This window comes from Passer domesticus, chromosome 2, assembly GCF_036417665.1.
Source record: "Passer domesticus isolate bPasDom1 chromosome 2, bPasDom1.hap1, whole genome shotgun sequence".
NCBI lineage: Eukaryota > Metazoa > Chordata > Aves > Passeriformes > Passeridae > Passer > Passer domesticus.
This window is the reverse complement of record NC_087475.1, coordinates 4,264,955-4,281,648: the sequence shown is the minus strand read 5'-3', so window position 1 is coordinate 4,281,648 and position 16,694 is coordinate 4,264,955. Positions and strand designations below refer to the sequence as shown.

Genomic DNA, 16,694 nt, shown 5'->3' with positions numbered 1-16,694 from the left:
GCAGGTTAACACAAGGCTCAGACTAATCCAGCAGCTTGAGGTTGTCAAAAGGTGTGATCCCACTCCCAGACCTGCTCTGGAATGGGGCCTCAGCACTGTTTTGGAGAGTGAGATTCTTTTTGTCTTTATAGCAGGACTGGGGTGTGCTGGAGCCCAGAAACCAACCCTGCCCTTGGGCTGGTCCCACAGCCTGGGCAGCAGGAGAGGGATTGGGATTGTGTCCTTGTGCTCTGCTCAGGTGAGAGCCCACCTGAGAGCTGCCCCAGGCCTGTCCCAGCCCAGGAGGAGCTGGAGCTGCTGCAGAGAGCCCAGAGGAGGCTCCAGGATGAGCAGAGGGATGGAGCAGCTCTGCTGGCAGGAAAGGCTGGCGCAGCTGGCATTGTTCACCTGCACAGGAGAAGCTTTGGGCTGAGCTCAGGGTGGCCTTGCAGGGCCTGAAGGAGCTGACAAGAAAGATGGAAAGAGAATATTCACAAGGGCAGAGTACAACAGGACAAGGGGGATGAAAGAAAGGGAAAGGGAGTAGGATGAGATGAAATATTAGGAAGAAAGTCTTTACTATGAGGGTGTGCAGTCTGTGGCACAGGGTGCCCAGAGCAGCTGTGGCTGCCCCTGGATCCCCTGGCAGTGCCCAAGGCCAGGTTGGACACTGGGGCTGGGAGCAGCCTGGCACAGTGGAAGGTGTCCCTGCCATGGCAGGGGGGTGAAACCGGCTGATCTTTAATGTCCCTTTCAACTCAGGCCATTCTATGATTCTATAATTCTGTGATTCATGGCAGTAGTATGACCTTCTACTCAGCCGTGACAGCTTGGGATGGTCTCACATTGCCTTTGCTCCAAAATTCTCTCATTCCTTGTGGTCAGTGCAGAGTCCTTGTGGTCCCCTGGCACTGAGGTGGTCATGCTGCAGCAGTGAGAAACCCACAGAGTTCATGAAGGCTGAGGGAAAAGGAGGAGCTGACCCCAATTTTCATAGTCCAAGCAACATTTCCCTTAAGAACAAAACTCTTTGCCTCACCTCATCTCCTCTTTGCACCTCATCCTTGCAGGCTTTTGGAACTTTCAGTTTAAATGGGACCTCTGGAGTAACTCCTGCCCTTAGTAAATAACACACAAGCTGATAAACTGTGAAAAAAGCAGCGAGGCCTTGCCAAGAGGCTTCGGCGAGACATTTGTTTTTGGGAAGGCCTCTGCGCAGCACAGGCCGCGCGCACACTCAATCACACAGAGAAACATTTACTGCAGGATATATTTTTAGGCAGTTTTTCAAGTGGCAGATTTCCACAGGGGTACAGCACTTGTCCTTTGGTAATTAAGTGAACAGAAAATATTAGTCTGGAGCTGGCCTGGCTGATGGTGGAGGGAACGTGTTACACCCAAGTTCAGGAGAGGAGCAGGGTCTCTCTCTGTGTGGGCTGCAGAAAACTGAGCACATTACACACATATTTGGCCACCACCAGCAAGAAAGGCCACGAGCTTCCCTCACACTGAGGAGGGAGCTGAATAGCTTTCAGCTGAGCAGGATGCTGCTTGGCTGCTCCAAGAGAGGGAAAAAACATGTAGGAGTCAATCATAGGTTGGATTTAAAAGGGGATTCGTGTGACAGCCAGGGAACTGAGGGGTGGTGGAAAAGCTGATGGGTGCCACAGCTCATGTTGAGCCAAGTTGCACAGATTGGAGTGTGACACATCTCCCAGCTCAGATCTGCAGTGACTTCAGGGTTGGAGGCTGCCCCTCCATCCATGAGGAAAAAAGACTGGATTTTAAAAAGCCTGGATGTGGCACTGGTTGCCAGGGTTTAGTTGAGCTGTTGGGGCTGGGTTGGACTCATGATGTTGAAGGTCTCTTCCAAACTGGTTATTCTGTGAATTCTGTGAACCAGAACCTGCCAGGACAGCCTCCACCTCCTCCTTTTGCTCTGACTGTTGGCGGGGTTTTGGAACAAAACCAAGGGTGGCTGCTGGGGTTAGTCCTCCAGCAGGGAACCTGTCCCTCCCACTGTCCTCTCTCCCTGGCCTTATGAATGGGGAGCCTGAGCATCCCAAAAGTGCAGGCAGAGCTGGTCCCTTGCTCCTTAAAGCACATTTTGGAGTCACCAGGGATGGATTTCAGCAGGTACCAGAGGGCACTGCTGAGTGAGAGGCTCACAGAACAGGACAGGAAGTCATCCACACCAAAGCTGCTTGGGTTTTGTTGGCTGTTTTTTAACAGGGGGAATGTTGGCTTGGAAATATCCTTCCCACACATCCTCAAGACAGGGAAGAGTTGCAGTAGGAGTTTTAAAGGCAAACCAAGTGGAACTCAGCCTTTAAAAGTTGTAATTCCTTGAAGAATTGCCATTTTTTTTCAGTTCCCTGGGCTAGTAAAGGGCCAGATGCAGCTTTAGCACCATTCCAGAGGCTTTGCTGAGTCCCTGGTGGGGCACTGGCCTGTCTCACACACCAAACACCACACATCTGCTGTGTTCCCCACACAAGGACAACCCATGAACTTGCAACAGGATGGTGGGAGAAGTTTTCATCATGTCTTGACCAAATTCAGGAATTTTACAGAAATGTTCATGGGCTCAGTGATCGTGAGAACTGCTGAAACTTCCACCTTGTCCTATCAGACATGTCCAGTTTCTCTTTATTGATCAGAAGTTATGCAGATTTATCTGGGTGCATGTCCACAAAATGTGAGATAGACCAGGAGCCAGAAACTCGTTTCTAAAATTGGGTAATATTTTGAAATTGGGTAATATTTTTAAATAGTGAAAATTTCCCACCAAATTGGGAAACTCCCCATCCCTGGAAATGTTCAAGGTCGGGCTGGGTAGGGCTTTGAGAAACCTGGTCTAGAGGAAGGTTCCCTGCCCATGGCAGAGGGTGAAATGAGATGATCTTTAGGTCATTCCCAACCCAAGCCATTCTATGTTTCCATGATTATCACTTAATTTATATTTCTCCTCCTCAGACAAGTATTCTTTGGGATTAAGTATTTTCCTTCCTTGTTCTTTACACTCTTTTGTTAGCTGCTAATTTCTCTTCTTTCTTTTAACTAACTTAGTCTTCAACATATTTTACAAAGATGTTGAGAATATAATTTATCATTTATCACATCTGAGTATCATTTACTTCACTGTGCTTCAGTTTCATGATACACAGAACACATTTATCCAATTGACAGCTCTTCAGATGAAATATACCTGCCAAAACCCGAAACTTTCCTTTTAATTTCTAATTTCCTAATTCCATTTTCAGTATTTTACACATACTGCTAGAATGATACTTTAAAAAAATAGAAACTAAAAGCCAACGTATCACAGTTTGCATAAACAGAGGATGTTTTCTGATTTCTTTAAGTTATATTGTTCAAATTCATGAGGCTGTGCTGTGAATAAATATTTTAATGTGTCCAAAAGTGAAAATGAATCCTACATAGACAGCATATACAGGATTGTCTTCTCTTGCTGGTGCTGATGACTCCACTGGGAAGTTGTATGGGGCCTTTACTGTATTCCTGAATTTTAAATGGCAAAACACTATCCCACTGCAGAGTATTCCCATAAAATCATTTGATAGATAGTAACATAAAAATGAAATTCAGTCTGTTACAACCTCTTCTATAAAAACATAGAGACAAATTGAAGAGATCAGTATTTGTTCTTCAGTTCTAGCCCTGAGGAATGATGCCACATCCTTAGCCCAGCTGCTGGGGGAGTATTCTGTTACCCAAAATGTCCAGCACACTGAAGAATCCAAGGAGGGCAAACCTCCAGCTCCTGTTCTGCAGATTGATCAGATCACAAGTTTCCAGGGCAGAGAGAGAATGAAACCTAGAACCAAACTGCAGAAAGCACCTCCTTCCCCTCCGTGCCCTGCCAGGAAGGATTTTTTTAGCCTGTTGTTGTCACAGAAACGCTGTATAACTCATCACTGCCCCACTTCCCAGAACTGCCATTCCAGACTCCTGGGGGATCCCTGAATGATTCTTGCAGAGCTGCTACAGGCAAGACACAGCCATGGATTGAGGAGAAATCCATGGAAACTGGCTGTGCTGCTGTGCAGCATCTGCCCCCCGTGTGCTCCGTCCCGCGGTCACCGCGCGGTCACTCGTGTGACACCCAGTTTACATCTCAGCCTGGCTAACCAGGAATCTTGGCAGTGCTTGGAGGCTTCCAGCCTTCCCAAGATTAAACATCTATGCCATGCTGTTTCTTGTTTCAGTTCATTTTTTTTCTTTGCTGTACTTGCACCATTAAACTGCTGAGGAGTCCCTTATCGCGGGATTATTCCCCCGTCAGGGGTGCAGCACATCAGCAGTGACTCCATGTCTGAAGTTCTGCTCTCTCACATTTACAAGGAGATTATAAGCATTTTATTCTCCTTCTTTTTTTTTTTTTTTTTTTTTTTTTCTGTGTTGAAGCTGATTTATTTTGCTTACATTTCTCCCTGATAAATTTTCCTCTCAGTTTCCAGTGGGGATAGGTAAGATTTTCTTTAGCCGCCATTGCTCCTGCACTCTCCACTCCTGTGTCACACCCAATCTAGGCTCCACCTGATTTATTTCAGCCTTCAGCAGCAACAGGAGCTGAGCTCAGAGCAGATCTTTTGGGGCAGAACCATGACTATTTCAGCATTAGTTAAAGGCCAAAGCTCTGGACTTCTAAGGATAAGCATTTCAACAACAGTCATGACAAATAAAGTGGCCAAGAATGTCTAAAAGGCCTTTTAAAATAACAGTTCTGAGTTCTGTCACTTGAATGGCTGTGTTTAAAAGCTAAGATAGTTCATAAAAATTATGCCCATAGTTGCTGAGCTATTTTGAAATATCCAACTGAATCCATGTCTGCAGAGGATTATGAAGAGCTAAGGATTCACAAAGTGGCTTCAAACTTGATCCTATTTGGCTTTTCTTATGTTAAATATAAGGTCTCTCCAAACTCAGCTTGGCACTAAAAAAGATCTCAATATAGGGAACCAGAAGTCACACATTTTCCCAGTAATCTCCAATATCCAAGAAATATCACAGAACTGGCACGAATGTGGAGCAGCTCCCAGCTGAAAATGAGAGGGAAGAAAGAAATTTTAATTCCCCAAACCCAGCATTGTGATACAGCTCAGAAACAGACAAATCCAAACAGAAGGTCCTGCCAGTATAGAATGAATATTAATGCCCCATGTTGGTATTGAAATCTTGATATTGCAAGTGTTGCTGTAAAACATCCAGACATGAGCAGATGTGGAGAATGGCCACTAAGATGGCAAAAAAAAAGGATTTTCACCCAAGAAAATGGAAGAGTTTGGTTTGTTTACTCCAACAAAATTAGATCTAGGGAGTAAAGTGCCTTGTACAAGTAAATTGGAGAGGTATTTGAGCTCCTGAAGCAAAGAACTGAGTTGTCAAAAGAGAAAACAAACACAAACTGGCCACAAGTAAATTTCACCAGGGAATGAGATTGCCAACCATCAGAGTGAAGTTCTTATTCAGCTCTGGGATGGAAGCTGAGCTGGAAATGGAGTTTTTAGGTGGCTCTCAATCTTTCTGCAACATCAGGCAAAACCTGGTGACTCAAAGTCTCTTTGGGCTCTCTTTCACACAATCAGGCAAATAGAAAGAGAAAAAAAAAAAGCTGAAAGGCAGACTGGAGAGCCCCAAACATTTTTAACAGATATTTTGCTGAAGTCAAAGCATGGCATCAAAAAAAGCAAGACCCTGTGGTGTGGGCTAAGGCTGCTCCTGGCAGGTGGGGTGGGAAGAAAAAAAATTCCAGTTCTGTCAGTGAAAAGATCTTGTACTCCCCGTAAGTAACTGAGGAGAGGAGAGAGGCTCAGGGAACAAGACTGAGGACATGGAAACTGTTCAGGCTCTACCTTAATAACAAAGAAGTCTTTAAGAATTCTTCTGCATGAATTAAAATCTCTGCATAAAATATGCCACATGCTTAAACAAACACTCTCTTTATTTTCTTTTTTTTTTTTTTCCCTCTGCTACACCTTAAAATAAGCAGTGGAGGAATAGACTCTAATCTGGATTGAATGAGAGGGTTGCATTAGGGAAAATACTGAATGTTCCCATTCTTGAGGCTGAGATTATTCATAGATGGAGGTAACAAGGGAAAGGGAATTAACTGCTTAATGCAGCTGCTCTGAGACTGGAAATTCTGGACCAGAAAATATCAAGCACACAGGAATGTCATCTAGAATGCAAGCAAAGGCTGCCTGGTGTCTGAGCAAAGCACACAAAGTGCAGAGTGTGCCCCAGTGCAGTGTTCCCAGGTGTATGCCAGGAATCTGCTTACAGGGACAGAATATGGAAAACACAACTCAAAACCCAAAAGCTCCTCCCCTCCCCAAGTGGAGCTGTTGGAGGAAAGGGAGTTCCTGGTCAGCCAGTTTGATTTTGAGCATCTCCAAGAAGGGAAAGTCCAAAATCTCCCAGGGCAACGTGTTCCCAGAGTTCTTCCCCACTACAGTAATTTGTTTTTTTGATGTTCAAGTTGAATTCCCTTTATTTCAGATCGCGTCCTTTGCCTCTTGCCCTTTCACTGGGCACCACTGAGGAATACTGAACTCCATCTTTTGGGGTCATCCTCCACCAGGAATTTATACACATGGATAAGATCCCCCTGGGCTTTCCCTCCTCCAGGCTGAGCAGTCCCAGCTCTCCTGTCAGATGCTCCTAGCCTGTACCCATCCCAGAGGCCCTAAAGAACAGCTTTGTTCCCCTGTTTAGAGCAACCTTTAAATGGTGTGATAGGCATAACATTAATTGAAATTAGAAGATGGTGTGTCTTGTAATCCACTTTAATAAATGTTTGAGATTACACTGAGGTTTTGGGCTTCAAGGACACAACACATATTTATGGTTAAATGTGTGTTAACCTGTCATTGAAGGAATAAATGTTTTCACAGGCTTTTGAGTGAAAGAAAACAGAAAGAAACACCATATCCAAACTATTGTTTTCCAGAGCAACTTGCCCCTCCATGACCCAGTGGAGGGATCCATTTCTTCCAAGAAATACAGGATTTACAATTAAAAGGTGTAAATAAATCTCTACTCAATGTAGTCTATAAGGAAATGTTGCTTTCATTCTTTGAAATTTCTTGTATAGGCTTAAGAGCACTTGTGGAGACTTCACAGGGCCTGCAAGTAATACAAAATTTATTAATAGAATATAGGACAATTTCTGCCATCTCTGGGAAAGCACATTAAGGGAGACAAAGAGCTCATCCTTCATATTTCTTACATAACTCTGCAAATGCATGAGGAAATTAACACAGAACAAAGCACAATGGTTTTGAGAGACCACAATGACCAGATTTCAGGGCATCCTGAGCAGCTTCTGAGAAAAACAGCTGATGGATTTCTCAGAGTAGTGAAGTTTAACGCCAGTAATCAAAGTTTATTTAGTTAAAAAAAAAAGGTGGGTTGAAAATCACATTCATTTTGGATAATGAGCTTTAGATGGCATCACTGGAGACATCACTTTGTATTTAGGAAGATTATATAATAATAATAAAACTTTATTGAGGTCCTTTGAGTCTGCACTGCTGTGGTGGTATAGATGGAAGCAAAACCTGGCTGGACACCCAGTGCTTCTCTCCAGCCCCTCATAATCTCTCTGGATTAGGATCCCAGGTCTGATTGTTCCAGCATTAAAAAAATAATAATAATAATAATAATAAAGAGATGTAGAAATCAAGCACACCTTTAGGGGAAACTTGTTTGAAATCAACAGGACAACCTAAAAGAGAAATGATTAGTAAATCTGAAAACTCCCTGATTAGTCAGAAGAGGCAACTGAAATTCATGTTCAGGAGAATTCTGAAGGCCTTGCCTCTGTCACATACTGAGAAATCTGATGGAGTGAAACCAAACGGGGTCACGTTAGAAGGTGGGAAGCCCCTTCTATCCAGAAAGTAGTGATGAAAATAGAAACAAAGGGTTTTTTTTCTTTCACTGCATGTTACACATCTGAAAATCTGATCAACACATTCATCACCTTATTTCTGAGGAGCAGAAGCACACCTTTGCATCTTTCGTGAGTAACAGTCACAGCAATCAGGCAGTTATTGTTATGATTATAAGATGTACTCAAAAGCTCAGCCTTTTTGAATTTATTTAGGAAACCGAATAGACAGGCTAATTCAGGATTTTACAGAGTGATATCTGAAGGTGAATTTGGATTTAATTAAAAGAAACCAGAAGGAATGACTTTGGAAAATTAACTTTCTCTTACACACTCAGATTCACTGTGATATCGTAGAACCACATATTTGAGCAAGACCACGACTTCATATCCATGCATAGTCAAGTATCATATTTTTCTCTAAACTTGCCACTGCATATTTTAAGAAATGTCAAATAATATTGTTCTTCCTGTGAAGAGCTGCTGGCTGTCCAGCAGTAGTTAAAACAAGACTAGCACCTTATCACAGTTAGACAGAACACTGGAGTGAGTCAAAAGACCCAGGTTGGGTTTTTTTCCCTTTCTGACTCTGAATATCTGATCTGAAGTTTACTTGGTTTTGTGCTGCTACATTCCTAATTATAACCTGGGAAAACTCTTTTCTCATCTCTTTAAGGGAATTTCTTCACAATAGATGGAAACTGTGACCTGAGGGCTGTGTGTTTTTATTCCACAGTGTAATTCACTCCACAATATGCGTGGACTGAGCATTAAGAACTAAACTACTGCTAAGTACATAACTGGTGGACACAGATGAAAACCTAATTTCCAATCCACAGAAAGCTTATTAAGTAAATTATAAGGGCTTACAAACTTGTGGTTAATGTAGTGAAAGGTTGAACTGTTAACAATTTCCAACCAAACCCATCTTGATTTTTACTTCTCCCTTTTAAATCCCTCCCTGGGAGGGTGGGGAGGCCCTGGCACAGGGTGCCCAGAGCAGCTGTGGCTGCCCCTGGATCCCTGGCAGTGCCCAAGGCCAGGTTGGACACTGGGGCTGGAGCAGCCTGGCACAGTGGAAGGTGTCCCTGCCATGGCAGGGGGTGGCACTGGATGATTTTTAAGATCCCTTCCAAGCCAAACCATTGTATGATTCTTTTACTGCCATTCTGGTACTTCAGAGAGAAGTGGTTTATCCTTTTCAGTTCTTGCCACTTGCCCAGAACACTTGCACCTTGGTGCCTGCATCCCTGTCAGCCCTCTGAGTTCTGCTCTTCCTGGGGGAGATAAAAGAAGTCTGACACTGGCCCATAAATGACACAATAAATCATAGAGTTGCCCACAAACCCGTTATGTCTCGGCCTCCTCTATCCTCTAGTTTCCCCACCAGGAACAACAGGAGGGAATGTGAACAGGACCACATAAAATATTTACTCATGGATATGAAGTGGATGGAGCCTTTCCCCACAAACACATGTTCTACCTTTTCATTGCAGTACCCTCACATTTCATTTATTCAATATTTAGCAAACATACACGTTTTTATTTCCTTTCTCTGCTTTGATCACACAACATCTTCAAAGAATATCCCACGTGCGCCGCTCACAGGAGTGCCTTCATTTAATTGCTCAGGTAACTCCCCACATGTGCTCACCAGGCTGGGGGAGCTTTTCTGCCATGAATCTTCTCATGGGAAAGAAAAACTGGGAAGTGGTAAATGAAGCCTTTTCTCCTGAGGTTGTACAACCAGGGATATCATGGGCACAACAGTCACAGAATCATTGAGGTTGGGAAAGTCCTCCAAGGTTATTGAGTCCCAGCTGTGCCTTGTCCCCAGCCCAGAGCTCTGAGTGCCACCTCCAGGCCTTCCTGGGACACCTCCAGGGATGGGGACTCCAAACCTCCCTGGGCAGCCCTTTCCAATATTTAACAACCTTTTCCATGCAGAAATCCCTCTTGAAATGAGGACAACGTGACACTGTAAAGGAGCACAGTGTGCTACAGCAGAGCTTCATTGCAAAGGCAGACTGAAGAGCCTCCCCTCCTCAGCAGCCCAGAACGGTCTCCAAAGTGCCACTGCTCTTTAGATAACGTTGTGACAGGCACTTTACAAATTCCCCAGAATTTATGGGCTCACGCTGACACCATTACTCATGCTGAAAACCAGCGAGTAACGGCGGCAGCCCCGCCAAAGGCAGCACGGCCAGACCCCAAGTCACCAGCGAGGCTCTCTCACTCTCACTCAGCTCTTTCCCTGCAAGTTTTGCAGCAAAAAAAGAAAAAAAAAACTGATTAAATGTTTTCCAGCAGCAAATTTGGGAAAGGGAGAAAAGCTGTAGGCACTTCTAATGTTTTTTAATAAGAATTCCTGGCTTCAGTGTTTAAAAAATAGGCATTTTATGAGGCCCAGGAATTTTTTTTCCCCATCCATCTCAAGATCAGCTACATTTGTCTTAAGGAATTTTAAAGGCAGCAGTGCTAAAGTTAAGAATATTGCCTTATCAGTCAGCTTCATACATGCAATAGAGGAGTTGTCAGGACAATGTTAAAGGTTTTAATGATATGCCAAAGCCCTTTGGGAGGACACAGGCTCTCTAAATCTTTTTCTGAAAGCGATACCAAGTTACAAATTACCCACATCTCGTTCCTGCGTTCTCCTTTATCTCTTCCTCCACTCTTCCTCTATGATTGCTGTAGCTTTTGTATTTTTATTTTCTTTGTGGAGTTAAGCTCTGATCATACTCGATCCTAGACATATGAGCTTCTCTCTGTGAAAGGGGAACATTTTTATAACCACAGCAACAAACTTCTTTGTGATAGGATTTATCTCATTCCTTTTTATGGTGGTGGGGCTTTTTCCCCCTTTAATTACCCAACAGAAGCAAAGTCTCTCATCCTCTCCTCATCTTTATGTACTTTGCTTTCAACTACTTCCAGATGGAAGTGGTTGAAGCAAATGGAACAAAGTTTCCCAGCTCCATGTAGCCACCTTCTCTTTTGCATTTGGACTGACCTGTGCTACAGAAAACAGGCTACAGAGTTTGTACTGACTCCCCAGCAGAAATGTCTTCTGCTGCAAGAGCTTCCTACCAAATTATTCTTTTTTCCATATTAAATTAGCTTTTCACAGATTCTGTGAAGACCCCAGCCCTTCCAGACCTTAACTGTGGACTGAGGTCTCAGATCTCATCTGTTCATTCCCACTGGGGCAGGGGGGCTGGAAAGCTGGAAAAGGCCCTGGGGGTGCTGGGGACAGGGCTGGACACGAGCCCAGGGGTGCCCAGGTGGGCAAGAGGCCCCTGGCAGCTGGGCTGGATGAGGAATTGTGTGTCCAGCAGGAGCAGGGCAGGGATTGTCCCTCTGTGCTGGCTCTGAGAGGCCCCTCGAGGGCTGTGCCCAGTTCTGCTCCTGCAGGAGAGACCTGGAGGGGCTGGAGCGTGTCCAGGGCAGGGAACGGAGCTGGGAAGGGGCTGGAGCCCCAGCAGGGGCTGAGGGAGCTGGGAAGGGGCTGAGGCTGGAGCAAAGGAGGCTCAGGGGGCCTTGTGGCTCTGCACAAGTCCCTGGCAGGAGGGGCTGAGGGAGCTGGGAAGGGGCTCAGCCTGGAGCTGCTTTCTGTCCTCACCTGAACCCTGCCCTGCCACCCCCCTGCATCCCTGCTGGCTCCAGCACCACTCCTGCCTGTGGAGTGCACTGGGAAACCCAGGGAGACACCCACCTTCTGCTCCACTCAGAATCATGGAATCCCAGGATCCTTGAGGCTGGAAAAGCCCTTCCATCCATGGAGTCCCAGCTGTGCCCCATGGCCACCTTGTCCCCAGCCCAGAGCACTGAGTGCCACCTCCAGGGGACACCTGCAGGGATGGGCACTGCAAAGCTCCCTGGGCAGCCCCTGCCAAGACCTGAGCACCCTTTCCATGGAGAAATTCCTACTGCTGGCCCAGCTGAGCCAAGTGCAGGATTTGGCACTTGGGCCTATTGATCCCCACAGCGTCAGCCTCAGCCCATGGATCCAGAGTGCCCAGATCACTCTGCAGAGCCTTCCTGCCCTCCAGCAGATCCACATGTAGCCCACATCAGTGTTATCCATGACTCTACTGATGCTGTACCTGATCTCCTCATCAGTAAATGTACTGAACCCAGGGGAATCCCACTAGTGGCTGTCCTCCAGGTGGATGTGGCACCAGTCACCACCAGCCACCCTCCTCTGGCACCGTGTGTAAACCCTGCCTGGGGCAGGCTGTGTCTGGAGAGGTCTCAGTCATGCTCTGGAGCTTCCTTTCCCTTTTATTTCCTGAACAATCACAACCAGGGAATCCCAGGCAGCCCAAAATCTCCTTAAAAGCTGAAAAGGCCGTGGCTGATCCACTGTAACCCGTGGTGGCACCATCTCTGGCAGGTTTTGAATGGTGATTCCCAGCCCTTGGCATCTCTTGGCTGAAGGAGGAGACTCCAGCACATGCACAGCCCAGGAACTTCAGCGTGGGGAAAATATTTCTGGGGTGAAGAACTGACTGGCATTGAGCAGTGCAAAGCCTTTTGTGCAGCCAGGGAAATGTCAGGAGGAATTTTCTTTCCGGGGAACGTGTGGGCCGCACTTTGCAAACAGATCCTGCAAAGCAGAGAGGGACCCCGGGGAAGGGACCTTCGCTTTGTTTGCAGCAAACAGAAGCAAAACTCCACCTTTTTAGGGGAAAGTAAATGTGCTGACATCAGAGGGGAAGCTCCCTCCCTCTGCGCCGTCTTCACCTGGCCTGGATTGCTGCAGCAAAGCCAGAGGTTGCAGCAAAACACATGGGATGAAAAATAAAATAGCTCATAACTCTGCAACAATCAGGAGGGAGTTTTAGCTCATTCTTCATCCCTTTCACGTGCTGTGTTGAAATATGAGGCCAAGAAGGAGGCCAAAAGACTTAAAACGCCTATCATGAGGTAATTCAGCCACAAGCCCTGAGCTGGGGAACACAATGATGGCAGTGTGCTCGCTGTTTGCATTGAACTTAAAATATCAGAGCCCCACAGACCCTAAAACACACAATTAAAAATGGAATAACTCCTCGGGGCCCAGAGATTACCCACATCTCCCCCTCTGAAAACGTTTCACTCAAGTATCCTATAAAATGGGTAATTGCTTGTGGCACCTGCACAACGAAGCTGTTGAGAAGGAACCCATGAAGGGATTCAGGTCACATCCCTGGGTTTGCGTCCTCCAGTGACCACCTCACAGCCCTGTGCTCTGTGCAAAAAGCAGCCCCTTGAATGCTTTTCCCAGCTGTGGGAGAGGCAGCAGAACGTTGCCAACCCATTCCATAGGAGAACCAAGTTGTCCAGCAGGACCCTACGAGGGAATTATTCACAAAGAAAAGGGGGTTATAAATGGACTGCAGGTTGAGCAAGCACCTGCTCCTGGACTTGTCTCCTCCTCAAGGCTCTCCAAAGCTGAAGGCAGAGCCCAAGAAAGGAGCAGGCAGTGTTTTGCCTCTTGGCCACAGGACAAAAGTGGGTTTAAGTCACTTTTGTACCCCCACAACTTCCCTGAGCATTATGGACCAATCACCCCAGCTGCTGGAAGGGTTCTGGGTGACTTTCAGGCACCTGGTGAAGATGGAATGGAGGCAGGGAAATCCTCAAATCCAGTGTGAGACTGAAACCCCAGGCCAGTTGAGCACGGGGAAATGCCTGCTGGCAGCAGGTGAATTCCAACATGCAGGCACAGACCTGGCCTTTACCAATTGCATCGTGTTTGTGGTACCCACAGGATGGCAAACGTGTCCAAAAATAAATGGAATTACAAAGCAGCCCAGCCTGTTTGGAGACTCACTTGCCAAGAGGGCTACCTGCCCCCAAATCATCTGTAGAAATCTTCCTTCCCTGCTCTGTCAGACCCATCTGACCGAATGGTGTCCCATCATTTTCTAACTTTACAGACTTGGTGTCATAATCGTCATTAATGTGGCTTTTACAGCTTGCAGGATCAGACTGGAAAGTCAAAAATGAAATTAAAAAGTCAGCTGCAGTAATTTCACAGCCCTGCTCAACTGAATCAGTGAAGCACAGGGGAAAATAGGGCATTTTTGGAGTGGCTAAATACACACAGAAGAATTTTGGATCACAGAATCATCAAGGGTGGAAAAGGTCTGCAAGATCATCCAGTCCCACCATCACCCCAGCACCACCATCATCACCCCTAAACTATATCCCCAGGATATTAAATAAAGATCAAAACACAGCCCAATTGAAAACCTGGGAGTTCTATCCTAAATTATTAGTGTAGATGAATAATCACAGTTTTCAAAGTGGAGAAATTAAATTATTCATGCCCCATAATGGTGATTACATCCTTCTCAAGTGTCAGTCATTTTAGCTGCTGTCTTCAAATTTTTGTTCTCAACAGCTGAAAACAAGAGAAAGGGGTGTTAGCACAAAACTGGCTTGGATTTTCTTGTAGTAATAGGAAAAAGTTCATTTAAAGATAAAATCTGAGTGTGGAGACAGCAACTGGCTCAACCAGACGGTGGCACTATAAGCACTTGCTATCACGAGGGCAGTATAAATAGGGAAAATTATAAAATAACTGAATAAATAATTAAAAAAAAAAAAAACAAGCAAACCAGGGTAACAACGTTTTACACCACTGCATATTTTAATTTATGAGAGATCTTTGCATAAGTGATGGCTAAATATAAATGAATTGCCAAACTTTAGCTGAATGAATAGAAACAGAGTAAGAGTGTTGTATGGCATCTTTTAAAAAGCTTTCAAAACAAAAGCCAAACCCTCAAATAGCAGGGAAGGGTCCCAGTGGGCTGCCAGATGACCTCACTCATCCCACCAATAACACCAGCATGTAGATCTCAAAATATATCAAAATAAATCAGACACGAAGCACTGAGCTCAACACCAAACTGAAGCACAAATGTCACAAATTCAGGAGGAAAGTCTGACTGCTCTGCTGGCACTGGCACCTTTGTGACCAAGATTTCCCCTTTAAGGTCACATTGAAAAGTTCAGGGCCTGACTTTCCACAGAAGTGTGAATTTGTAGAACTCTTCCAGGTTTACAGGGAAAATCAACCCCAAAATGTGTCTGAAGGCACAATGGGTGCTCTGCTGTTGGAGGGAAAAAGGAAGCATGAAGCCCTCTGGACATCACCCTACCCAAATTCCCTGTCTAATAACAGAGTTTCCTAACAATTTTTCCTCCTTTAATTGCACTTTCCACCCTTTCTCTACAGATTATTTGCCTTCCTTCTTGCATCGCTTTTTAGCATTGTTTCTTTTTAAGAACTGTTTCCCTCTTTCCCAGGTTAATCTCTGAAATATTCAATTTTATCATTCTTGTGGAAAATGGAAAATACCAATTGTTGTTGGCCAGCATTGCCCCTCTTCCCTGACATGAACAAATGACAAATTGATAAATACTGCTTTAAAACAATTGATTTCAGAGGGTTTTCCAAATGAATCCTGCACCATTGCTGGTTTACAGATGGGGCAACATGAGAGAACTCAGAGCTACAGCAATGATCCTGCAAACACTTGTTCATATAAAGAACTTTATGAGACCTTTTGATGTGGCTGCTTAGATATCTCAAGTTGCTTGTGTGCCAAAGTGTTTGAGGACCAAGCCCTCATCCACTCGCAGCAGCTGCAAGTGGCTGCTCTTCTCCTTCTTCAACTACCTTGATAAAAATTGTCATTTTCAAGCAAAACATTGTTTTTAGCAATAGCTCCTCAGAATGGGAAGGGTGAGGGAAGTAGTAATAAAATCCAAAGCTGCAGTAAAAAGAAACCATTCTGATTTTTCTGATTTGAAAAATGGTCCAGATTAAAAATAAATACTAAATCTTCTTCTTTTTCTTTTTTTTTTTGCTTTAATCATGAAGAAAACCATACAGTCAAAATTTCCATGGCCTTTGTCATGTTGAAATGTCAAAAATTGGGTTGCCAAACACAATTTTAAGTTTGGTAACAGCAACAGCCTGTTTGAGGTTACACAGATTTCAACATGTGACCTTTCAGCTACTGAGGTATGAGACCAATGTCAGGACTAATATCAGTATATAAATATAGACATTTTTATATATAAATATAAAACTTTTCTCAATTACATAAAGTTACTTTTTTTTAAATTGCAAAATCACCATTATTCACTGCTTTGAAAGTAACCAAACTCCAGAGGACCACTTTTTTTTTTCTTTTTTTCTTTTTTTTTTTTTTTCTAATCCTCCACTAATGGACACATGGGAAGTTAACCTTGCTTTAGATTTACAAGAAGTAGAATTATTGCTGTTTTCAGTTCCCTCTTTGAAATGAAGCAAGATGAGGCAAAGCACACAAATTAAAAAAAAACCCCATATATAAATATGTGTGTGTGTGTGTGTCTATGTACACGAACACACGAACACACACTTTATTTATCTCTTTGTTAGATTTTCCTTCCTAGAATGCAAAGAAAGCTGAGGATATGTCTCACAGTGAATAATCAGACTGACTAAGTGCTTCCTTGAGGAAACAAAAAGGAGGAAATATAACCATGGTCTGCTTCTTGCTTTTCTCAGGAAAAAAAAAATTACTTCTGGTTTCCCAGTGAAGAAAAAAAACAGAGACAAAAACCCCATCCTCATGGGGACATGAGCTCACTTTTGCACACTTCAACACGTTACTCATTCCCACTTGGTTCCTCTTGTTTGATGGCTTATCCTTGCTCAACGTAGGGAAAATAAATTCAGTGAGGCTTTATCAGGCTAGCAGAGCAGGAGGGAAACAGGTTCCACTTACTCTGATATTGTAGTGCTCATTGAGCC

General features: G+C 44.5%; 2 long non-coding RNA genes across 3 annotated transcripts in view; one reads left to right on the top strand and one right to left on the bottom strand.

Annotated features, from left to right (window-relative positions):
• Positions 1-619: 619 nt before the first annotated feature.
• LOC135292240 (uncharacterized) overlaps positions 620-16,694 on the top strand; it is a 192,859-nt gene continuing 176,784 nt past the window's right edge. The window contains exon 1 of the long non-coding RNA XR_010354698.1: positions 620-681. This is a non-coding gene — a long non-coding RNA (uncharacterized LOC135292240). The remainder of the gene's footprint in view (positions 682-16,694) is intronic.
• On the bottom strand, positions 6,861-12,330 carry LOC135295165 (uncharacterized). 2 transcript variants are annotated; one of them, XR_010357188.1, is made up of 3 exons: positions 12,001-12,329; positions 10,533-10,662; positions 6,861-7,128 (listed from the first exon to the last, which is right to left on the bottom strand). It is a non-coding gene; the product is annotated as an uncharacterized LOC135295165 (long non-coding RNA). The 2 variants fall into 2 exon arrangements; XR_010357189.1 differs by lacking the exon at positions 6,861-7,128 and adding an exon at positions 8,979-10,148 and having other exon boundaries at positions 12,001-12,330.